The sequence below is a fragment of the Cibotium barometz genome, chromosome 21 (assembly GCF_041138505.1).
Source record: "Cibotium barometz isolate CiBa-2024 chromosome 21, ASM4113850v1, whole genome shotgun sequence".
NCBI classification, from domain to species: domain Eukaryota; kingdom Viridiplantae; phylum Streptophyta; class Polypodiopsida; order Cyatheales; family Cibotiaceae; genus Cibotium; species Cibotium barometz.
Window position 1 is genome coordinate 11,958,206 of NC_141066.1, and position 27,803 is coordinate 11,986,008.

Here is a 27,803-nt window from a genome sequence, read left to right on the forward strand (position 1 = left end):
TGCGTAGGGCATAGCCTCTCACTCGAGGCCTCGCCCACAGATATCCAGACAAGAGACTAACCCCTCGATTCTTCCAAAACCGAACCCGAAAAAACTTCCCTCGCCCAGAAAGCACGGGCGATTCCTCCAAGATATTTTTATTCTAACATAGTCAATAGCCTTAACTAACCAGACTGATCCGACCGAACCCGTAAGTCACATGGTCAGATCAAGGAAGAGACTTGCACTTAGATCTTAGAGACCAATGCTTTTCCATTGATTCTTTTCCATATAACAAAGACTATCCAGGATTTACTTCATATGTCATACCATAATAGAATTTAGTCTCATTTTAGGGATCCATTAGTCCAGCCTAACCCCATCAATTCCCGTGGGTTAGCCAACCACTGTAGTGAAAGGATCCATTTAGGAATTTGGTTATGTTTTGCCTTGGGTATACTAGAGAAAAGAGTTCCCAAGCCCCCTATAGCTGGCGCTTCATGCAACTTCAAGATAGTCACACCACTTACACACCCAATATGGAATTGCGAGTTTCACACCACTTACACATCCACCAATATGAAATTGCGAGTTTCACAGATTCAATTGTCTTTAAAACAATCTTTTAATGAAACCATAGTATCACTTATCATAATCCTCTGAAATATCCAGGTTGAATTCTAGTTTCCAATCATTCCTTCATCGGCGTACCTATGGCATCATTGGCAACAACCAGAATGCTCACCACCTATCCACTCAGGGGCCTTTTCAATAGTTCCTAGCTCATAGTACCCATAAATATATTCACTTATGAAAATCCAGATAGACTCTCCATTGAAGATCAGCAAGATCAACCAACAGATCCATATAAAAGAGCCATGGACTCATCTGTTGAGGACCAGCAAGGACAATCAACCAGATCCATGCCCGAGTTCAGAAAACAACTCTAACTCCTTGTTCCATTTTCTTCCTCGACGCACATGTGGGTATCTTCCGTGACCCAAAGCTCGAGCACCGTATGGTCAGCACCCTCTAGGCTCCTTCCGCAGGTCACCTAGCGCTTCACTCATAGGCCGCTTCCTTGGTCCCTCATCCACCATACCGGAAGCTCACCATTTAAATCGAACCGAGGCTGGTCAAGACCTCGGTCGACGACCTTGCTATGCAGGACGTCCTCCGTTGACTCTCGGTCAGCTGTTGCAACTCTATCAATTAGGTCTCCACGATCTCATTCACAAGATGGTCAAAATGCTTTCCTAGCATTCTTGACATAAAACACTCATTTGAAAACGGACCATAAATAACAGTTTCTAATGAACTCTCATCGTTCCACATTGTTCCACATCATTTCTCGTTATTCCACATAAAACACTCATTTGAAAACGGACCATAAATAACAGTTTCTAATGAACTCTCATCGTTCCACATTGTTCCACATCATTTCTCGTTATTCCACATTCTTTTAAATCAATTCACTTTGCTTATTCCACATCCAGTCATATCTATTCCCATCATCCTTCATTCATTCTCATCCAATCATATCATATTACATCTCATCATATCTATCCACATCACATCACATCTCATCACATCCAATTACATCTATTCAAATCCTCATCACATCATGTCACATCCATCCTCATCACATCTCATCCATTCACATCTACCCCTATCCACATCACCTCCATTCACATCACATCTCATCCATTCACATCTACCCCAATCCACATCACATCACATCACATCCATTCACATCACATCTCATCCATTCACATATCATCATATCATCATATCACATTCACATCCATTCACATCACATCGCATTCATTTAGATATCATCACATCACATTCACATCCATTCACATCTCATCGCATCCATTCACATCCATCACATTCATTGCATCCCCATCACATCACATACATTCCATCCACATTACATCACGTCCACATCTATCCACATCACATCTCATTCATTCCATCCACATTACATCACTCCCACATCTATCCACATCACATCTCATTCATTCCATCCACATTTCATCACGTCCACATCTATCCACATCATATCTCATTCATTTCATCCACATTACATCACATCCACATCTATCCATATCTCATAACATCCATTCACATCTCATCTCATTCATCCACATCCATCTATTCATTCACATGCACATCTATCCACATCCATCTATTCATTCACATTCACATCTATCCATATCCATCCATTCATCCACATGCACATCTATTCACATCCATCCATTCATTCATATGCACATCTATCGACATCCATCCATTCATCCACATGCACATCTATCACTTCACATCTCATTCTCATCCATTTACACCCTCACTCGGGGCCTCGCCCACGTATATCCGGACAAGAGACTAATCCCTTGGTTCTTCCAAAACCAAACCCGAAAAAACTTCCCTCGCCCGAAAAACACGGGTGATTCCTCCAAGATATTTTTACTCTAATGTAGTCAAAAGCCTTAACTAACTGAACTGATCTGACCGAACCCATAAGTCCCATAGTCAGATCAAGAAAAATATTGCATTTGGATCATAGAAACCAACGCTTTTTTCCTCATTGAGAGGCACAGCCGTTGATTCCTTTCCATAGAACAATTTTTATCTGGGATTTAGTTCATCTATCGCACCATAACAGAATTGAGTCTCCTTTTAGGGATCCATCAGTCTAGCCTAACCCCATCCAGTCCCGTGAGTAAGCCAACCGCCCAACCACTGTAGTGATGGGATGTCCCGAGTACCATGGAAAAGAGTTCCTAGGCCGCCTAGTTGGATATTCATGCTTCCACGATGTACGTGTGGGTATCTTCGACGACCGAGAGCCTGAGCACCGTATGGTTAGCACCCTCTAGGATCTTTCGCAGGTCACCTAGCGCTTCACTCATAGGCCACTTCCTTGGTCCCTCATCCATTGTACTGGAATCTCACCATTTAAATCGAACTGAGGCTGGTCAAGACCTCAGCCAACCTTGCTACGCGAGACGTCCTCCATTGAATCTCTGTCGGTTGTTGCAACTTTATCAGATAGGTCTCCACGACCTCATTCACAAGACGGTTAAAATGCTTCCCCAGCATTTTTGACATAAAACAGTCATTTAAAAAAAGGTCATAAATATAGTTTCTATAACGAACTCTCATCTTTCCACATTTTTTCACATCAATCCTCATTGATTTCATATGTATTCCCATTCACATTAGATCATTTTCCATCTCATAACATCTTTTCTCATTTATCCGCATCAGTTCTCATCACTCGCATCTACCCATATCCATAGTAACCAGCAATATATTCACATATCAAAATGGAATCTCCGTTGAAGATCAGCAAGATCAACCAACGGATCCATATAAAAGAGCCATGGACTCATCCGTTGAGGACCAGCAAGGTCAATCAACCAGATCCATGCTCGAATTCAGAAAACAACTCTTACTCCTTGTTCTAATATCTTCCCCGACGTACTTGTGGGTATCTTCGGCGACCCAGAGCCCGAGCACCGTATGGTCAGCACCCTCTAGGATCCTTCGTAGGTCACCTAGCGCTTCACTTATAGGCCGCTTCTTATCCACTGTACCGGAAGCTCACCATTTAAATTAAATCGAGGCTGGTCAAGACCTCGGTCGATGATCTTGCTATGCGAGACATCCTCCGTTGACTCTCTGTCACAGCAGTTTTTGCAACTTTAACAGATAGGTCTCCACGACCTCATTCACAAGACGGGTCAAAATGCTTCCCTAGCATTCTTGACATAAAAGAGTCATTTAAAAACAGATTTCACATACAAATACAGTTCCAACAATATTTCCATCTTTTCTCATCACTCCACATCCTTGCACACTAGTCCCCATCTTTTCTCATCATGCCACAATTTTTTTTTCATCGATCCCTATCTTATAACATCATTCCCACATCAAATCACATCCAATCGCATCATCCACACATCAACCCACATCATCCATACATCCATCCACATCATCCACATCAATCCACATCGTCCATACATCCATCCACATCAATCCACATTATCCACCCATCCATCCACATCAATCCACACGTCAATCCACATCATCCATACATCCATCCACATCAATCCACATTATCCGCACATCAATCGACATCAATCCATACATCCATCCACATCATTCACATCAATCCACATTATCCACTCATCCATCCACATCAATCCACATTACCTACACATCAATCCACATCAATCCACACGTCAATCCACATCATCCATACATCCATCCACATCAATCCACATTATCCACACGTCAATCCACATCATCCATACATCCATCCACATCATTCGCATCAATCCACATTATCCACTCATCCATCCACATCAATCCACATCACCCGCACATCAATCCACACGTCAATCCACATCATCCATACATCCATCCACATCAATCCACATTATCCACACATCAATCCACATCATCCATACATCCATCCACATCATTCACATCAATCCACATTATCCACTCATCCATCCACATCAATCCACATTATCCACTCATCCATCCACATCAATCCACATTACCCACACATCAATCCACATCAATCCACATTCATTTCATAAGTATTTCCATTCTCATCTAATCACATCTTTTTCTATCTCATCACTTATTTCCTCATTTATCCTCATCAGATCTCATCCACTTGCATCTACCCATACATCTCATCACTTCAATACATTAACATCTATCCAGTTTACATCGCATCTAATCACATCCATTTCACATCACATCTCATTCATTCACATCCCGATTCACATGCTAACACATTCATTCATGTCCCTTATCGTTTATTCACATCCCAATTCACATCACATCATGTCAATTCACATCCCTTATCATTCATTCACATCCCGATTCACATGCTATCACATTCATTCACATCCTATATCATTCATTCACATCTCGATTCACAGGTTATCACATTCATTCACATCCTATTTCATTCATTCACATCTCGATTCACAGGTTATCACATTCATTCACATCCCTTATCATTTATTCACATCCCGATTCACATGACATCACATGACATCTCATCTATTCATTCACATTTATCCGATTTACATCACATCTCATCACATCTATTTACCTCTCATTCTCATCACATCTATTTACCTCTTATTCTCATCACATCTATTCTCATCCATTCTTTCCCATCTATCTGATTTGCATCCCATCTCAGCACATCTATTTACCTCTCATTCTCATCACATCCATCCATCCATTCTTTCCCATCTATCTGATTCGCATCCGATCTCATCACATCTATTTACCGCTCATTCTCATCACTTCTATTCTCATCACATCTATCCATCCATTCATTCCCATCTATCTGATTCGCATCCCATCTCATCACATCTATTTATAGAATGTAAGAGAATTCTTATTTTTGATATAAAGATTCTTTACTATCTATTTATGCATAAGAACAACTTCAGTGGGAAATAACACTTTTATAAAAATCCGTTTATGCATCTATTTATGTATAAATTCAATTCTAAGGAGAATAACACTTTTGAAATAAAAATAAATCTTTTATGCATCTTTCTATGAATAAATTCAATTTTAAGGAGAATAACAATTTTGAAATAAAAATAAATCTTTTATGCATCTTTCTATGCATAAATTCAATTTTAATGAGAATAACTCTTTTGAAATAAAAATAAATTTCTTTATGCACATTTCTATGCATAAAATCAAAATTGATGAGAGTAACTATTTTGAAATAAAAATAAATTTCTTTATGCATCTTTCTATGCATAAAATCAAAATTATGAGAATAACTCTTTTGAAATAAAAATAAATTTCTTTATGCATCTTTCTATGCATAAAATCAAAATTGATAAGAATAACACTTTTGAAATAAAAAAAAATTTCTTTATGCATCTTTCTATGCATAAAATCAAAATTGATGAGAATAACACTTTTGAAATAAAAATAAATTTCTTTATGCATCTTTCTATATGCATAAAATCAATATTGATGAGAATAACACTTTTGAAATAAAAACAAATTTCTTTATGCATCTTTCTAAGCAAGAAAATCAAAATTAATGATGAGAATAACTCTTTTGAAAAAAAAAATTTCTTTATGCATCTTTCTATGCATAAAATCAAAATTAATGAGAATAACTCTTTTGAATAAAAATAAATTTCCTTATGTATCTTTCTATGCATAAAATCAAAATTGATGAGAATAACAATTTTGAAATAAAAATAAATTTCTTTATGCATCTTTCTATGCATAAAATAAAAATTAATGAGAATAAGTCTTTTGAAATAGAAATAAATTTCTTTATGCATCTTTCTATGCATAAAATCAAAATTTGATGAAAGTAATGCTTTTATAATTAAAAAAAATTCTTTTATGCATCATTTTATGCATAAAAATCAATATAGGTGAAAGTAACACTTTTATAATAAGAAAAATTCTTTTATGCATCAGTTTATGCATAAAAATCAATATTGATGAAAGTAACACTTTTATAATAAAAATTTATTTCCAATATGCATCTTTCTATGCATAGAAATTAATTCTAATGAAAATAACACTTTTATAATAAAAATATTTCTTATATGCATAGAATAAAAATAACACTTTTAGAATACACAAGCGGTGGAGATTACTCTTTTTGAATAATAAAAAGATAAAACTTATTTCATCAAATTTAAGAAAATTTTACCATAACCTCCTTTGTATGGCTGACCATTTCTCAACCCCTTCTCTTCTTTACATTCTAGCCTTTCTTAATCCTAGAAAGATAAACTAAAGGATTAATTAAACTCTTTTTATTGTTTACTCTTTTGAATTTAGAAAATTATGTGGATTAGAGTTCTATAACTCTAATTTGGGTTAATTTAAGTTAAATAAAGAATGATAAAAATGAGAAATGGTCAGCCATACAAAGGAGGTTATGGCAAAATTTTCTAGAATTTTGTGGAAAAGAAAGTTAGTTTTTATGTTATTCCAAAAGAGTAATTCCCACTATTTTTGCATGTAAAAGAAATATTCTAATTACTCCATGTACATATTCATCTATGAATATGCATGGATATCACTGATATTAATTATTAAATTTAGTTTTTATGCATAGAAAGATGCATAAAGGAATTATTTTTATTTCAAAAGTGTTATTCGCATTAAAATTAAATTTTATGCATAGAAAGTTGCATAAAGGATTTATTTTTATTTCAAATGTGTTATTCTCATTAAAATTGATTTTTATGCATAGAAAGATGCATAAAGGATTTATTTTTATTTCAAAAGTGTTATTCTCATTAAAATATAATTTTTATGCATAGAAAGATGCATAAAGGATTTATTTTTATTTCAAAAGTGTTATTCACGTTAAATTTAATTTTTATGCAAAGAAAGATGCATAAAGGATTTATTTTTATTTCAAAAGTGTTATTCTCATTAAAATTGATTTTTATGCATAGAAAGATGCATAAAGGATTTATTTTTATTATGCATGAAGGATTTATTTATATTTCAAAAGTGTTATCCTGATTAAAATTGATTTTTATGCATAGAAAGATGCATAAAGGATTTTTTTTTCAAAAGTGTTATTCTCATTAAAATTAATTTTTATGCATAGAAAATTGCATAAAGGATTTATTTTTATTTCAAAAGTGTTATTCTCATTAAAATTGATTTTATGCATAAGATTGATGCATAAAGGAATTTTTTTATTATAAAAGCGTTATTCTCATTAAAGTTATTTTTTATGCATAAATAGATGCATAAAGAATTTTTATATCAAAATTTGCATTCTCTGACATTCTATGTTTAAATTCTATGAATAGATGTGATGAGATGTGAGGTGAATAGATGTGATGGGATGTGATGTGAATCAGATAGATGTGAATGAATGGATGGATGGGATGTGATGTGAATAGATGTGATGTGAATCAGATAGATGTGAATGAATGGATGGATGGATGTGATGTGAATAGAGGTGATGAGATGTGAGGTGAATAGATGTGATGTGAATCATATAGATGTGAATGAATGGATGGATGGGATGTGAGGTGAATAGATGTGATGTGAATCAGATAGATGTGAATGAATGGATGGATGGGATGTGATGAGATGTGATGTGAATCAGATAGATGTGAATGAATGGATGAGATGTGATGCCATGTGAATCAGGATGTAAATGAATGTTATGGGATGTGCGTGGATGATATGTGATGAAAATGGATGTGAATGTGTATGTGAAGAATGGATGTGGATGTGTATGTGAAGAATGGATGTGGATATGTATGTGAAGAATGGATGTGGATGAGTATGTGAAAGAATGGATGTGGATGTATGGGAAAGAATGGATGTGGATGCGTATGTGAAGAATGGATGTGGATGAGTATGTGAAAGAATGGATGTGGATGTGTATGTGAAGAATGGATGTGGATGAGTATGTGAAAGAATGGTTGTGGATGTATGTGAAAGAATGGATGTGTATGTGTATGTGAAAGAAGGTGATGTGACATGAATATATGTGGATGTGAAGTGATAGATATGAATGTATGGATAGATGTGAGTAGTCGTACATGTGAACGATTGGATGGATGTGGATGAATGAGATGAGATGTGTATGAATGAGATATGATGTGGATAGAAGTGATGTGTTATAATGTGGATAGAATACATGTGATGGGATGGTTATGAGAATGAATGTGGTGGATATGAATGAATGAATGTGATGGATATGAATGAATGTGATGTGATGGATGTAAATGGATGTGATATAAATGAATGTGATGGATGTGAATAGATGTGATGTGATGTGAATCGGGATGTGAATGAATGAGATGTGATGTCTTGTGAATCGGGATGTGAATGAATGAGATGTGATGTGATGTGAATCGGGATGTGAGTGAATGAGATGTGATGTAAATTGGGGTAGATGTGATATGTATGTGAATAAATATGATGTGATGAGATGAGCTAGGAACTATCGAAAAGGCCCCTGAGTGGACAGGTGGTGAACGTTTTGGTTGCCAATTATGCCATAGGTACACCGATGAAGGGATGATCGGAAATAAGGATTCAACTGGAGATTTTGAAGATTATGATCAGTGACACAATGGTTTCATTAAAAGATTATTTTTTAGAAGATGCTGATTCTATGAAAAAGATAATTTTATATTGGGTGTGTAAGTGGTGTGACTAGTTTTAAGTTTGCATGAATTTCTACCTAGGGGGCCTAGGAACTCTTTTCCCTGGTACCCGGGACAAAACCTAACCAAATTCCTAATTGGATCCCCATCACTATAGTGGTTGGGCGGTTGGCTAACCCATGGGGCTGAGGCTGGACTGATGGATCCCTAAAATGAGACTAAATTTCTGTTGGTACGATAGATGAAGTAAATCTCGGATAAAAATTGTTCTATGGAAAAGAATCAACGGCTGTGCCTCTGAGGAAAAAAGCGTTGGTCTCTATGATCCAAGTGCAATCTTTCCCTTGATCTGACCATGGGACTTGCGGGTTCAGTCAGATCAGTTATGTTAGTTAAGGCTTTTGACTACGTTAAAGAAAAGTTATCTTGGAGGAATCGCTCGTGCTTTCCGGGCAAGGGAAGTTTTTCCGAGTTTGGTTTTGGAAGAACCGATGGATTAGTCTCTTGTCTTGATATCCGTGGGCAAGGCCCCGAGTGTGCCCCGCGCAAAAAGTGCTACTTCCGCTGCTCTAGCACCCCCAAATTCGTTGCGCAGTGGGGTCAGGAATCCTACAACTCATTTATGCTTTTCATCTACCTATTATTGCACCCTTGGGTGTCAGAGTTTAGGATTAGCTCAGCTTAAGCTTAATGCATAAGATTAAGATCTATGCATAGATCTTAATCTATGCATTAAGCTCTAAGCATAGACTTTATGCATAGAGATTAATCTATGCATGAAGCTCTATGCATAGATTAAGCTCTATGCAGCTCTATGCATAGAGCTTTATGCATAGATTAAGCTCTATGCATAGAGCTTAATCTATACATTGAGCTCTATGCATTAAGCTTTATGCAGTAAGATTAATGCATTAAGCTTAATGCATTAATCTTAATACATTAAGTTTATGAATTAATCTTAATGCATAAGATTAAGCTCAATTCATAATCCTAATGCATTGAGCTAAATGATTAATCTTAATGCATAAGATTAATACATTAAGCTTAATGCATGCCGCTTATGCATTAAGATTGAAAATTTTTTGTTTTTTATTTTTTTACATTTTGAGGTGGAAAAAACGCCACCCAACCAATATGTATGATGAAAATAAAATTTTCCCTCCAAAAATCTTGTAATTCAAGGGTCACGTCAGAATCCTATCAGGAGCCAGTACATCCATAACTAACTGTCAGGTCCCCACAACCCCATAAACATAACTAACTGTCAAGAACCACTACATCCATGAGATCCCGAAATTGTGGGGACCCCAAAAATTATTATTTTTTTAATTTTTCTCATAAATGTAATGTATTGATGAAAAACTCCATGTTAGTATATTTGTATATCAAAAATATCATTTTCTACTTAGAAAAATGGATTTGTGTTAAACCTGCAATAGCAAAGTTTTAATAGTCTCTCTCTCTCACTCACTCCCCCCCCCCTCTCTCTCTCTCTCTCTCAGGATCTCTCTGCTTTAGCTTCTTCCTTTGCTTAGCTATGGAGCCTTTGCAAGCTCTGTGTTGTGTAGCCCCTTGTGAAGCTAGAAAACGGAAGGTAGATTTACACATTCGTATTGCTGAATAGTATGGCAGCTCTAAAAAAACACATCCTATTGATGCACAATAATCTGTCCAAGCTCCTAGGATAGCTAAGGAGAAAAATGTAGATCTTTGGGTTGATGGGCATCTCTATCCAGTTGACCCTCCATTAAGAGCAAACCCTCCTTTCCGTAATTTATCATCTTCTTTGCAATTTGTTGGTGAAGGAGAGCTTGGCTTGTTAGAATACTGCAGATGATTGACTATACAAGTGGAACTTGGCAAACCCATATTCTCCAATCTCAATTGCAAGCATCACAATTCAGCCTTTTACAATGTCAAGAAGGACTTAAAAACATCATCAGATAAAATGAAGGAAATCTTCACAGAGAATGTGGAGAAGGATGCAAAGATTCAAAGGCTAGAGGAACTTATCAAACGACTCAAAGCAACGCCGAATGGTGCTCGTGAACGCAAAAATACATTGGCTGGTATAGAACCTCTTGCGTTTAAAGGTGGAGCACAGAAGAAAAGGATTCATACAACAAAGTAGGTAACATAAACTTTCATTATGCACTCAGTGATTTAAACAAAATAGTCATGATTTGTGTTCTGCCCCAGGAATTTTTTGCAAAGAGGTGTGTGGTTCTAATGAAGAGGGATGGAAGGATTTGGTCAAAGCCATTCTAAATACCAAGGATATTCTCTCAATTATTACTGACCCTCATCATCCTAAAATACGCCAAGCTATTCAATGTGGTGAGCGAGATTACCACCTCCATCTATTCTTCATTAATTCAACATGCTTGTGATGCGGCTGGAATCAGCATGAAAGGGTACCAAGCAATCCGTCAGGTTGTAAAAGATGCATTTCTAAGACAAGGAATCACTGGCACTTTATTTCCTAAACTCAAGGTGATTCACAATGTTAAGCAAATCAATAATGATGATGTGCAGCGAGCTATAGGACAGTTTTATCATATTGAGGGCACACTAACATTAGACACAGGGTCGAGCAGAAAGAAAATCAAGACAACAAGTACAGAATTTCACTATGATGTTTACAATAACATCTTTGTTCATATTGAGAGACTACAACAAGCTATGGTGAAGTTCTATGGTCTTTCATTAGAAGGTGAGAACTTGCAATTGCTACTATTCATGTTTTTCAATAGAAAATGAAGACGATTATTTTGTTTTGAATATTGTAAATTACCGTTTATTTGCAGTTTTGGGGAGCACACTTTCATTTGTGCTCAAGATAGATGAGTGCCAAATTGTGAAAAGTTAGAAGCTGGAACATATGAGCATTACGCTCATAAATGAGGCCATGATCTGTGCATGGGAAAAGACTACCAAACCAAGTTTTAGTGTGCAATCTGAGAAAGAGGTCTAGTGGCTTGGTGCATTCGAGGTACTGGAGGAGACACATGAGGTATTGACATGGATGTTTAAAAGGACTCCCTAGAAAACAGATGTAATCAAAAAGCAAATTGATGGTCAACTTTTAGATGTAGAAAACATAGGAAAGTTCAAGGTGGTGGGGGAGATTTGAAGAAAATTAAATGCATGATGGGTTGTGCTCAAGGGCGACATCAAGATGGCCTTGTCCATACTCCAATGCTCAGATTGATATTCTTAGGCATAAAAAGACAAATAGAAAAGGTATACAAAAGGTTGGTTCTGTTGGGAAGGATGCCTCGAAAGGTCCCAAGAAAGGGAAGAAGCAACAAGAAGATGCAGTAGATCCAACCAAGTCAACTGATGATGAAGATGAGGAACAACCAAATGCAAGTTGGGTGGAAGGTGTCATGTCTCTTGATATGCTAGGAGAACAAAACAGGAATTCAAATTGGAGCCCCATCATTAATTTTCCACTAAAGAATATTCACTTTTGCACACTTCATGCATAATTCATGAGAAGTTTTGATCGATTGCTTAAGTGCCATATCGATTATGCATTCACAATGCCTACACAAGAGAGGAAAGTTGTAGCCCTTGGTAAATTAGAGCATCTTTTGAATTCTCTGGGATGCCATGGTGGAAACGTGAAAATTGAAGTGAATAAGCAGGCCTCTGGTATGTCATACGAGGTTGCTCAAAAGGTCTCCATGACTGGATCAAAGGCAAGGAGATTTTTGGAGAAGCCAACAAACATAGTGAATTCAAAGAAGACTTGGGGACTCTGAAGAGACCTGTGTGTAATCACCACAAATGTAGATTGTCCATGCCAGCTCTTGTAAATATGCTCAAAGAGCTTTGGATAAATTTCAATAACATGGTTCGCATTATGAATCAAAGTAGCACAACTGTCCAAGAACGAGCATCATTCCAACAACATATCAAAGAATTCACCAAAAGTGTGCTAGGTGCTTGGGGAAAGAGTAAAGTAACACAAAGTTGTATAGTAAAAAAATAAACTGGTATTTTAACCTTGACTTTTTCTAATTAAATTCTATTGTCATGTTGTGTACAGCACATAGTTTATGCGCATGGTGCATATTTCATGAACAAGTATGGATCACTCGACATGTGGAGTACCCAAGGGATGGAGAAATCACATTATAAAGCAAGAGGGGTTTATTTCAAAAATACAAGACATGGAGGTGGAGCTTTTGTAGGGGGATGAGAAATGGTCAGCCATATAAAGGAGGTTATGGCAAAAGTTTCCAAAATTTTGTGAAAAAGAAAGTTTGTTTTTATGTTATTCCAAAAGAGTAATTCCCACCATTTTTGCATCTAAAAGAAATATTATAATTACTCCATGTACATATTCACCTATGAATATGCATAGATATCACTGATATTAATTATTAAAATTGATTTCTATATGCATAGAAAGATGCATAAAGGAATTTTTTTATTACAAAAGTGTTATTCTTATTAAATTTGATTTCTATACATAGAAAGATGCATAAAGAAGTTTTTTATTATTATAAAAGTGCTATTCTTATTAAAATTGATTTTATGCATAGAAAGATGCATAAAGGAAATTTTTATTATAAAAGTGTTATTCTTATTAAATTTGATTTTATGCATAGAAAGATGCATAAAGAAATTTTTTATTATAGAAGTGTTATTCTTATTAAATTTGATTTTTATGCATAAAAAGATGCATAAAGAAAATTTTATATTATAAAAGCGTTATTCTTATAAAAATTGATTTTTATGCATAAATAGATGCATAAAGAAATTCTTTTTATTTTAAATGTGTTATTCTTATTAAATTTGATTCTATGCATAAATAGATGCATAAAAGGATATTTATTTTATATAAAAGTGTTATTCCCATTGAAGTTGATTTTTATGCATAAATATATGCATAAAGAATTTTTATATCAAAATTAGAATTCTCTCAAATTCTATGTTTAAATTCTAGGAGTATTTGATAAATGAATTATTAAATACTCTAAGAGAGAAATTTTTATATTCACACGAATTGTAAAAAGAAAATTCAGGAAACCTATCGAGATCGAAATATTCTGATAAATGATTAATTTATTCCTCATTAGAATTTGTAACTAATTTAGAAATCAGTTAAGTGAATATTCAAAGAAAGAAATTTAGTAAAATAGTAACTGAATTATCAAACCTTTTTGAGAAAGATAGTTTAGGAAAAATCTTATCTGACTCGAACCTTGAATCAGACTATGACCAAGACCAAACTCTTTCGTCAGTTTTGAGGAAAGAAGGTGTGACCAGTTTAGAAAAATACACTCAAAACTCTGCCAAATCTGAAACTAAGTTTGAGACCCTTTAAATTGATCTGTGGATCAAGGTTATAGAATTCGAGGAATTCTATAACCTTGATCTGTGGATCAAGGTTACAAGAATTCGAGGAATTCTTATATGAAATTTAGAATTTCGATCAAGAAGTTTTGGGGATACTAATTCAAGAAATACTCCTTGTATTCAAAAGAAAATCAAACTAAAAACTTGCTTAGAAACCCTATTTTCTTAAAGGACTGTCTTACGCCAGAATGGATGGATGGGATGTGATGTGAATAGATGTGATGAGATGTGATGTGAAAAGATGTCATGTGAATCAAATAGATGTGAATGAATGGATGGATGTGAATGTGTATGTGAAGAATGGATGTGGATGTGTATGTGAAAGAATGGATGTGGATGTAAAGAGATGTGATGTGACATGAATATATATGGATGTGAAGAGATGTGATGTGACATGAATATATGTGGATGTAAAGAGATGTGATTTGATATGAATATATGTGGATGTGAAGTGATAAATATGAATGTATGGATAGATGTGGGTAGTCGTACATGTGAACGATTAAATGGACGTGGATGAATGAGATATGTGTATGAATGAGATATGATGTGGATAGATGTGATGTGATGTTATGTGGATAGAATGTATGTGATGAGATGGTGATGTGAATGAATGAGATGTGATGTCATGTGAATTGGGATGTGAATGAATGATATGGGATGTGAATGGATGAGATGTGATGTGATATGAATCGGGATGTGAATGAATGAGATGTGATGTAAATTGGGATAGATGTGAATGGATGATATGTGATGTGAATAAATGTGATGTGATGTGATGTGAAACGAGATAGATGTGAATGAATGAGATGTGATGTGAATGGATGAGATGTGAATGAATGTGATGTGATGAGATGTGGATATGGGTAGATGCGACTGGATGAGATCAGATGAGGATAAATGAGGAAAGATGTGATGAGATGAAAATGATGTGATTGGATGAGAATGGGAATACATATGAAATGGATGTGGATTAAATAATGTGGATTGATGTGGAACAATGTGGAAAGACGAGAGTTCGTTATAGAAACTGTATTTATGACCTATTTTTAAATGACTGTTTTATGTCAAGAATGTTAGGGAAGCATTTTGACCGCCTTGTGAATGAGGTCGTGGAGACCTAACTGATCAAGTTGCAACAGGTGACGGAGAGTCAATGGAGGACGTCTCGCGTAGAAAGGTCAACCAAGGTCTTGACTAGCCTTGGTTTGATTTAGATGGTGAGCTTCTGATACGGTGGATGAGGGACCAAGGAAGCAACCTATGAGTGAAGCGCTAGGTGACCTGCGAGAATGATCCTAGAGGGTGCTGACCATACGGTGCTCGGGCTTTGGGTCGCAAAGATACCCACACGTGCGTCGGGGAAGATATTGGAACAAGGAGTAAGAGTTGTTATCTGAATTCGGGCATGGATCTGGTTGATTGACCTTGCTGGTCCTCACTGGATGACTCCATGGCTCTTTTATATGGATCTGTTGGTTGATCTTGCTGATCTTCAACGGAGATTCCATTTTGATTTTTATAAGTGAAAATATTGCTGGGTACTATGAGCTAGGAACTATCGAAAAGGCCCCAGAGTGGACAGGTGGTGAGCATTCTGGTTGCCAATGATGCCATAGGTACACCGATGAAGGAAAAATTGGAAATAAGGATTCAACCGGATATTTTGGAGGTTTATGATCAGTGATACTATAGTTTCATTAAAAGATTGTTTTAAAGACAGCTGAATCTGTGAAAGAGGCAATTTTATATTGGGTGTGTAAGTGGTGTGACTAGTTTTAAGTTTGCATGAATATCCGGCTAGGGGGCCTGGGAACTCTTTTCCCTAGTATGCGGGACAAAACCTAACCAAATTCTTAAATGGATCCCATCACTACAGTAGTTAGGCGATCGGCTAACCCAAGGGACTAGATGGGATTAGAGGCTGGACTGATGGATCCCTAAAATGAGATTCAATTCCGCTCTGGTACAATAGATGAAGTAAATCTTGGATAAAAATTGTTCTATGGAAAAGAATCAATGGTTGTGCCTCTCAATGAGGAAAAAAGCGTTGGTCTCTATTATCCAAGTGCAAGTCTTTTCCTTGATGTGACTATGGGACTTACGGGTTCGGTCAGATCAGTTTAGTTAGTTAAATCTCTTGACTATGTTAGAGTAAAAATATCATGGAGGAATCACCCGTGCTTTCCAGCCGAGGGAAGTTTTTCCAGGTTCCGTTTTGGAAGAACCGAGGGATTAGTCTCTTGTCCGGATATACGCGGGCAAGGCCTCGAGTGAGGGACCGTGCCCCGCGCAAGAAGTGCTACTTCCGTTGCTAGCACCCCAGAATTCGTTACGTGGGGGGACAGGGATCTTTCACATATACATATACATATACATATACATACACACACACACACACACACACACACACACACACACACGCACACACACACACATACATACATACATATGTTAAGATATCAAGCTCAACTAATGATACGGCAAACATTGATGACCCGCCTGGGTGATAGCTTCCACATCTACACCACTGGCATGGTTGGTGAGATTATGGGTGATATGCGGCCAGTGGGATGACAGACTGTGTGACAGCCATTTTGGATTACTAGAGATTGGCATAGTTATAGCATCAACTCATTTAGTCGGGTTCACATTATGGACCGACCCTTGTATGTTGTAGTAGTTGAGTACTAACCCATATAGTGTGTACTCTTATCTTTATGTTATATTAGTTGAGTAGAGAAGAAGAAGATAGAAGAAAATTCAGCTATCCATCTCTCTCTTGTGTCTTGCTCTCTCTTATATGTGTGTGTTTGCTTGCTAGGGTTTGAAGCTCTCCCTCTCCCCCACATTCTCTTTATGGTATCAGAGCTTGGTTCATGTGAGAGCTAAGAAGGAAAGCAAGAGGCAAGAATAAGCTAGAAAGAAAGCGGTACTACATGGGTAAGAGCACCATCATCTCTTTCCCCTTCTTGGTTTAGGTAAAACACCCCCTTAGTAGCTCTGGGAGCTACACATCTCCGATTGAGGAGCTGTCTTCAGGGGAGTGGAGCTATTGGGTAGGTATGCTATCCTATTGGGTGAGGTTTTTTAAGCCGAATTTGCGTTTTGGGTGCGTTACGGGCCTCCTTTCGTCGCTGCACGGTATTTTTGATAGTTTTCTGGAAGTTCTGGTAGAGAACTGTTTTTGCTCAAAATCTGGTTATTACAGTGCAGTAGCGCATTTTGGAAGTGCAAACAGGGTTTTCACATGTATTATTGATACTGGGTGTATGTACATGTACTTTGGTCATATTTGGTGACACACAGGTTGTGTTGAAGTACGGCTGCTGCTGCTGCTGTAGTTACAGGAGATACTACTGTATTACATGTTGCATATAGAAGTTGTCTATTTGCAAGAAGTTGTCTATTTGCAAGTTATTTGATTGCTGTGTAGAAAAACATGTATGACGGAATTAATTAGATTTTTAGTGAGAAGCTGGATAAGAATAACTTGCATGCCTAGAAGTTCAGAATGACTAAAGGATTTTGGGATTATGTAGAAGGAGATAATAAGGAGCCTCTAGAATTATCTGAGGAGAATGCCACTCCTACAGATATAAAGGCATTCAAGGATTGGAATTAGGGTGCAAGAAAAGTCATGTACTGCCTTTCACAATTAGTGTCACAGACACTATGATAGGACACATACAGGATGCAAACACTCGAGCAGTTGCATGGCAGATTCTGGTTCAGATATTCTAGACTAACACAAAGGCAAGGAAGTTGTAGTTAAAGCAAGAGTTGCATATTGTGGAAAAGAAAAGCATGTCCATCAATGAATATGCCTTAAAGATCACGGGCATTGTTGAATCCCTTAGGTCTATCAATGTATCAGTGGAGGATGATGATTTGGTGAGTCTCTGTCTGAATGGGCTTGGCAAAGAGTACAAGCCATTCAAGACCTCCATTGCAGTTAGGGAGAATATTCCCAACTTTCGGGACTTGATATCTATGCTGATCATAGAAGAAAAGGCTTTAGGTGAGGATTCTTCTTCACAAAGCAAGAACACATTGGAACAGGCCTTCTACTCTAATTCAGGTAGAGGCAGAGGTAGAGGCCGTGGTCGAGGCCAAGATGGTGGCCGATAAGAAAATCAGAATATTGGATAACAACAGTCCAATGATTCTCAGTAACAATCATACACAGGTGGAAGAGGCCAGTCTAGAGTCAAGGGGAGCCAAAGAGGCCGAGGTGGTTGGCAAAAAAATCAAAATGCAAATAGCATAGAGTGCTATTACTGTGGCAAACTAGGACACATGGCAAAGGACTGCTACAAAAAGCAGAATGACATTAAAAGTGGGAAGTTGCAACAAGGCAACTATGCATCATCTACCAAACATGGAGTTGATGACAAAAGTGAGCAGCTCTTTGTGATATAGCAGATGCTTAGTTCCATAACAGGGGATGTGTTAGGATCTCAAGATATATGGTACGTGGATTCTGGCACCTCTAACCACATGACCAGTCATGTTGAGTGGTTTAGAGATATGCAAAAAATGGAAAAACCAGGTTATGTAGAAATAGGTGACGATACTATTTATCCCATTGCGCATGTTGGTAAAGTGCCATTGTCTATGCAAGATGGCAAAATGAAGTACTTGATTGATGTACTTCATGTCTCGAATATTACAAAAAGAACCTGGTTTTTGTTGGTGGACAGATGGTTGAGCAGGGTCTGCAAGTGAGGTTTAATCCTCAAGGATGTTTTATGGAAGACTTCAAAAATAAGTGTCACTCGGTTGAAAAGGGTAACAGAAATGGCAAGATATTTACTTTGGATGTGAACATGACTGAGATAAAGGCATACATGTTTGCACATGGAACAGGTGTCATTTTTGTAGATATTGACATATGGCACAAGTGCATTGGTCATGTGAATGTACAATGAATGAAGTCTATGTAGGCCCAAAATATTATTGCAGGTTTGCCAAAGTTTAAGGTTTGATGGCATGCATAAGGTATGTGAAGCATGACAACTTGGTAAGCAGGCCAAACATGCTTTCTCGCATGAAAAGCATGTCAGTGCAAGGCCATTGGATGCCATACATTCAGCTGTATGGGGACTGACCAAGACTGTAACAATTGCAGGTTGCAAGTACTATGTTACATTCATTGATGACCACACTAGGAAAGTGTGGGTTTATTTCATGAAGGAGAAAAGTGAGGTGTTTGCTCACTTTCAGAGATTTAAAGCCTTGGTCGAGAAGGAAAAAGACATGAAAATAAAATGCCTAAGATCAGATGGTGGAGGAGAATATTTTTCCAATGAGTTCAGCGATTTCCTGGGAAAGTAGGGAATCAAGAGACAGTTTACGTGCAAGTACACTCCACAAACAGAATGGTGTTGCAAAAAGAAAAAACAGGCACATTGCAGAAGTGACACATGCCTTGGTGGTTGAAAAGAATATGCCACATTACTTTTGGGCAGAAGTAGAAGCAACTACTGTGTACATTATGAATAGGACACTCACTCCAACTGTTGATGGTATGACTCCTGAACAGAAGTTTATAGGCATAAGACCAGTTGTGTCTCACTTGAAAGTGTTTGGGTGTATTGCATATGTACATGTTCCTAATGAAGTGAGAACAAAGTTGGATCCAAAGGCAAAGAAATGCATCTTCATTGGTTATGATATGGAGCAAAAAGGTTATAGATGCTATAACCCTACCACTCATGAGATGTGAGTAAGCAAAAATGTTGTCTTCGATGAGATGAGTAGCTGGTATGCACTAGTAGTGAAGGCAACAGAAGATGTAGATGTAAGAAGTGCTAATATTGCATCACATGTAGAGCAGCAATCATAGGTGTTGAGTGGACCTGGGGAGTCCTCAAGCAGTGGATCCAATGTTAGCCCATGGTAAGGCAGGTTGAGGAATGATGCAGGTACACATGTATCACGGAAAGGGAAGGAAAAGGTAGATCAACATTTTGTGCCTGATCTGTCAGCAAGTCACTCATATGTGGAAGGTGACTCTAGTGGCTCTGAGTAGAGCCTTGATGAGGAGCTTGGCATTCCATCTGTGGTTACTCTTGGTGTAAGGAGAACCAGGGCTGTTTTAAGGACACCTGGTAGTGATCCAGGTGTACGCAGGTCTACGAGGGTTAGATACCCTGTTGACAGGTTGAGATATGATGGATATACAGCCCATCATTATGCTTACATGGTAAAAGAAATACGAGAGGTTGAGCCCACTTGCTTTGAGTAGGCAATTGGAAATAAGAAATGGGAAGATGCCATGAATGAGGAGATAGCAGCATTGGATGCAAATGCAACATGGGAGTTAGTGCCTTTGCCTAAGGAAAAGAAGGCAATTGGATGTAAGTGGGTGTATAAAGTCAAGCACAATGGTGATGGTTCAGTGAGCAGGTACGAGGCAAGATTGGTTTCCAAGGGCTATGCGCAGACTTATGGCATAGACTATGAGGAGACACCCGGTTGCAAGAATGGTAATCGTGAGAACTCTCATTTGCTATGGCTACAGTGAAGGGTTGGTCTTTACATCAAATGGATGTAAAGAATGCTTTCTTGCATGGTGATTTGCAAGAAGAAGTGTACATGATGTAGCCACTAGGTTATGAGAGTGATGCATATCCATGTTTTGTGTGCAGGAGGTTACACAAAGTCTTGTATGGCTTAAAGCAGATGGATGTAAAGAATGCTTTCTTGCATGGTGATTTGCAAGAAGAAGTGTACATGATGCAGACACTAGGTTATGAGAGTGATGCACATCCATATTTTGTGTGCAGGAGGATACACAAAGTCTTGTATGGCTTAAAGCAGGCCCCGAGAGCATGGTCAAACAAGATCGGGAGTATCTTGTTACCATTGGATTTTAGATATCCAATGCAAATTATTCACTATATGTGAAAAAGACAGATAGAGAGATCAAGCTATTAGTCATCTATGTGGATGAATTGATTATCACTCGTGATAGTGATGTAGACATACATGATGTCAAGATGCTTTTGAAGCAAAAGTTTGAGATGAAGGATTTGGGTGAGTTGCGGTATTTCTTGGGCGTAGAGGTGATGAGATCACCACATGGCATTTTGCTATCATAGAGGTAGTATGTCTTGGACATGTTGTCTATTAGTCATCTATGTGGATGAATTGATTATCACTCGTGATAGTGATGTAGACATACATGATGTCAAGATGCTTTTGAAGCAAAAGTTTGAGATGAAGGATTTGGGTGAGTTGCGGTATTTCTTGGGCGTAGAGGTGATGAGATCACCACATGGCATTTTGCTTAGAGGCAGTATGTCTTGGACATGTTATCTGTAAGATTCCTCCCCAACCCCTCAAGATGTCTAGTATCTTCCCCTGTAATCAAATCCCTCTTCAGAAATATAAAAGATCTTGTTTCTACCTATTTTGGCTTAGAGAGAGAAAATGTTCTAGAGAGAGGTCAGATTTTAGATATTTTTGGATGAAAAAATATCTCTTCTTATTAAAATAAATTCCCTCGAAACATAAGTTCAAAAAGATTTTCATAAGGTGCATTAGAAATAAATTATCCAGATTTTTTGAAAATTTTAAATTAAGGTTCTAAGGGACCAATCAGATTAATCCAAATGTAGGGAGGAGATAAATTGAAGAAATAAAGAAAATCCCCCCAAAAATGAGTAAATACTCACAGAAGATGAAGAGTGGACTAAGGACCAAAGGAAATACTAAAAAAATGAAATTTTGACACCTCAGAGTGGGGATTCCCCCTCATGAAGGAGGTGCCTATTTCACATGTGTGATGGAGTTTTAAATTCTCAAATAATGAGATATTGTATCTCTCCTCTCTCCTAATTCAAGTCTAGTTCTAAAAAGTAAGCTAAACTGACCCAAAAATGGTCAAAAATTGACCAAACTAATCTGGAAAATTCTAGAATCAGTTTGCTTGGTTAGACGCTCAATTTTTCCTATAAATAGAAGCCTCCCCCCTTTGTAGAAGCTTAATAGTGTTTCATGCACTATTACTCTACTCCACCCTAGAGCCAAAAATAGTGAATTTATTAATAATTCATTAGTTTTTGACCTTTTCCTCTTCAAAAGAATTGGTGGCCACTCTTGTTGCAAACAAGAGTAGATCCCTCAAACCATCAAGCCAAAGGAAAGCTCACAGAAATTCATGTAAGCTAGAAATCCTACTTTTTCTTTATTCCTTTTAATGGTTTTCTAATTTTTGTTTTCTTTAAAACGAAAAAAGAATGTTATTATGCCTTGTTGGAAAGGCTTTCCCCCTCTCTTCATTCTTAAATTCAGCCTTTCTTTATCCTAGATAAGTAATCAAATTGTTAGAATTAAACTTTTCATATTGTTTCTCTTTTAAAAGTGGAATTTGATTAGTTTAGAATGCTTTAAACCATTTGGGATATTTTTTAAGTAACTTGAGGATAGAAAAAATTGAAAAAAAGGAGGTTATGGAAAAATTTTCTTAAATTTTGTGAAATAAGTTTATCTTTTACTATTAAAAAAGAGTAATCCCCACCGTTTGTGTATTCTAAAAGTGTTATTTTCATTCTAGGCATAGAAAAATGCATAGTAGAAATATTTTTATTATAAAAGTGTTATTTCCATTAGAATTAAATTCTATGCATAGAAAGATGCAAATTGGATATTTTTTTAATTATAAAAGTGCACGATTTTCATTAGATTTAAATTCTATGCATAGAAAGATGCATATTGGATATTTTTTTATTATAAAAGTGTGATTTTCATTAGATTTAAATTCTATGGATAGAAAGATGCATATTGGATATATTTTTATTATAAAAGTGTGATTTTCATTAGTTTTAAATTCTATGTATAGAAAGATGCATATTGGATATTTTTTATTTTTTAAAAGTGTGATTTTCATTAGATTTAAATTCTATGCATAGAAAGATGCATATTGGAAATAAATTTTTTTATTATAAAAGTGTTACTTTCATCAATATTGATTTTTATGCATAAAATGATGCATAATTTTTTTTTAATTATAAAAGTGTTACTTTCATCAAAATTGATTTTTATGCATAAATAGATGCATAAAAGAATTTTTTTATTATAAAAGTGTTACTTTTATCAATATTGATATTTATGCATAAAATGATGCAAAAAAGAATTTTCTTTATTATTAAAGTGTTACTTTCATCAAATTTGATTTTTATGCATAAATAGATGTATAAAAGAAATTTTTTTAATTATAAAAGTGTTACTTTCATCGAAATTGATTTTTATGCATAAATAGATGCATAAAAGAATTTTTTTATAAAAGTGTTACTTTCATCAAAATTGATTTTTATGCATAAATAGATGCATAAAAGATTTTTTTTTAATTATAAAGGTGTTACTTTCATCAAAATTGATTTTTATGCATAAATAGATGCATAAAAGGATTTTCTTTTATATAAAAGTGTTATTTCCATAGAAGTTGGATTTTATGCATAAATAGATGCATACAGAATTTTTATATCAAAATAAGAGTTCTCTTTAATCCTATGTTTAAATCCGATGAATAGTGGTAAATGAATAAGTAAATACTCTGTGAGAGAAAATTCTATCGTTTCATATTCTCTAGGATGGTAATGAGAAAATTCAGAAAAACTATCGAAGTCGGAATTTTAGATAAATGATTAATTTATTTCTCATAGGAATTCGTGATTAGTTTTGAATCAGTTAAGCAAAATACTCAATGAATGAAATTCAGTAAAGTAGTAATTGAAATATTACCCTTCGAGAAAGATAGTTTAGGGAGAATCTTTCCAGACTCAAACCCTGAATCAGACTATGACCAAGACATAACTCCTTCGTCAATTTCAAGAAAAGAGATCTTGGAGGGTTCTGACCAGCAGGCGATGCACAGGCTTACGGTGCTTAGGACACCCATGCGTGTCATGGAGAGATATATATATATATGTATGATGATGAGAAAATTAACTGTAATCTGTTACTGGATCTCATTGCTGACCTGCTGGTCTCAACGAAGAGTCCAGAGTGATACTGTTTTGTGAGAAACAAGGATTAAATGGAAATTTTGAGTTATGACATCTGTAACCAAAAATTGTTTGTCAATGGACTGTTTTAAAAGTTAAAGTTTAAAGAGGAGTGCATGCATATCTGTATTCTAAAACAAAAGTTAAGAAAGGCATTCAATTATGGGTGGGTGAGTACTTGTCTGGTTCTACCAATTCCAGTGGTTGGCCCATGGGCCGGATGGGGTTAGGCTGGAATCAGTAGAGTTTTAATAATAAAATTGATTAATAGGAATACGTTTAGAATTTGAGTAGTTAAATAAAAGCCTCAAGACTTCTCTAATGAATAGATCAATGGATGTGCCTGATTCAATTAGGAAAAAAGCATTGATCCCTTCAAGTTAAGTCCGTAATAGTTTCCCTTCTATTTGGTTTACTCAGATAAAAGTTAGTTCAGTATCTTGACCTCGTAAGAAAAATTTGTTAAGAAAATCAAAATGGTGGAATTGTCCCCGTTTTCTGAGCATGGGAAATTTTCCCGGTTTCGGTTTTCGGAATGACCACCAGCTTAGTCTCATGTGCCCAGACATTCAAGGGCGAGGACCCGAGTGGGAAACCCTGCCTGCGCAAGAGGAAGCTACTTCCATTTTGCTACCATCCGGGAATCCACCAGTGCGCAGAGGGGGCAGTGGGATCTGACAGTTGGTATCAGAGAGCAGTTGTAAATTTACGTAACAGCAACAAAAATTGCTTAAAATTTTAAAGTAAATCTGGGAAATAATGTTTTTGCTTATTAATACTATGTTGAATGAACTTCAAAAATTGAAAACTCATAAATTGAATTGAAAATTTATATATGGATACCTCGAATCTATCTGGCATTCCTGAACTCTCCCAAAGTCAGGATATGATAGTCTTTGCATTCGAGCATTTATCTCCTCCCTACATTTGGATTAATCTGATTGGGCCCTCATAACCTTAAATTAAAATTTTTAAAAAATCTGGACAATTTATTTTTAATGCACCTTCTGAAAATCTTTTTGAACTTCTGTTTTAGGGGAATTTATTTTAATAAGAAGAGATGTTTTTCATCCAAAAATATCTAAAATCGAAATAACCTCTCTCTAGAATATTTTCTCTCTCTAGAAACAAGATCTTTTATATTTCTGAAGAGGGATTTGATTACAGGGGAAGATACTAGACATCTTGAGGGACTGGGGAGGAATCTTACAGACAACATGTCCAAGACATACTGCCTCTACAATAGCAAAATGCTATGTGGTGATCTCATCACCTCTATGCCCAAGAAATACCGCAACTCACCCAAATCCTTCATCTCAAACTTTTTCTTCAAAAGCATCTTGACATCATGTATGTCTGCATCACTATCACGAGTGATAATCAAGTCATCCACATAGATGACTAATAGCATGATCCCTCTATATCTAAAATCCAATGGTAACAAGATACTCCCCGATCTTGTTTGACCATGCTCGAGGGGCATGCTTTAACACTAGTTCTGTAATTGGACACTAAAGTGTCCTGAGGACACTTTAGTGTCCTGTTTCTTCTCACCAAGACTTTGGAATTTTTTGGGGAACCTAGAAATAACATTTCTACACCTTGTTTCAACCATAGGTCGGTTAAAAGTCAAAAAATAAAGGGGATTTTTCATGATGTCAAAACACAAGCTATATTAGAAATTTGACAAAAAAACTCTGACTTGAAATTTTCATTGAAATTTGAAGCTGTTTTGTCAAAAATCCCATAAAATGCCTATAACTTCTTGAATAAATCATGTTTTTTCATGTTTGTAAAAGTCAATTGGTAGAACTTGGGGTTTCAAAACAACACAATCTCCTTTAGGTCCTAGTTCCTAAGCTACTTGTGAACTATAACAAAAATATTATAATTACCAAGATGCTGAAAAAGAGGAAAATTTTGGCCTTCCAAAGGTACTTTGTAAGATCCCTGTTCCCACCGAGCAACGGATTCGGGGTACTGGCAGCGGAAGTAGCGCTTCTCGCGCGGGACAGGGGTCCCACACTCGGGGCCTCGCCCACGGATATCCGGATAAGAGACTAATCCGTCGGTTGTTCCAAAACTGAACCCGGAAAAACTTCCTTTACCGGAAAGCACGGGCGATTCCACCAGAATAACTTTTTACTCTAACGTAGTCAAGATCATTTCTGATCGAGCTGATCTAATTACATCTATAAGATACTTGGTCAGGTCAAGGAAGAACTTGCACTTGGATCATTGGGATCAACGCTTTTTTCCCCATTCAAGAGGCACAGCCGTTGATTCCTATCCATAGAACAGTTACTGTCCGGGATTTATTTTATCTATCGTAAAAACAAAAGTTTGAGTCTCGATTTACGGATCCATCAGCCCAGCCTAACCCCATCCAATCCCATGGGTTAGCCAACCGCCCAACCACTGTAGTGATGGGATCCAATTAAAAATTTGGTTAGGTTTTGTCCCGGGTACCAAGGAAAAGAGTTCCAAGGCCCCCTAGCCGGATGTTCATGCAAAATAAAACTAGTCACACCACTCACACACCCAATATGAAATTGCCTTTTTCAACCAGATTCAACCAGTTTAAAACAATCCTTTAATAAAACCATAGTATCATTGATCACCATCTTCCAATTTATCCAATTGATTCTTAATTTCCCATCATTCCTTCATCAGAGTATCTATGGCATCATTGGCAACTAGAACGCTCAGGAGCCGTTTCGATAGTTCCTAGCCCATAATACTTGGCAATATAATCACTTAACAAGATGGACTCTCGTTGAAGATCAGCAAGATCAACCAACAGATCCATATAAGGAGCCATGGACTCATCCATTGAAGACCAGCAAGGTCAATCAACCAGATCCATGCTCGATTTCAGAAAACAACTCCAACTCTGTTCCAATATCTTCCTCGACGCACGCGTGGGTATCCTAGGCGACCCAGAGCCCGAGCACCGTATGGTCAGCACCCTCTAGGATCCTTCGCAGGTAACCTAGCGCTTCACGCATAGGCCGCTTCCTTGGCCCCTCATCCACCGTACCGGAAGCTCACCATTTTAATCGCACCGAGGCTGGTCAAGACCTCGGCCGACCTTGCTACGCGAGACGTCCTTCATTGACTCCCCGTCAGCAGTTGCAACTTTCTCATCACGACCTTAATCACAAGACGGTCAAAATGCTCCCCCCCAGCATTCTTGACATAAAACAATCATTTACAGACAGCATTTACAAACAGTTTACAATACAATTTCTATTTTAACTTTCATTTTTCC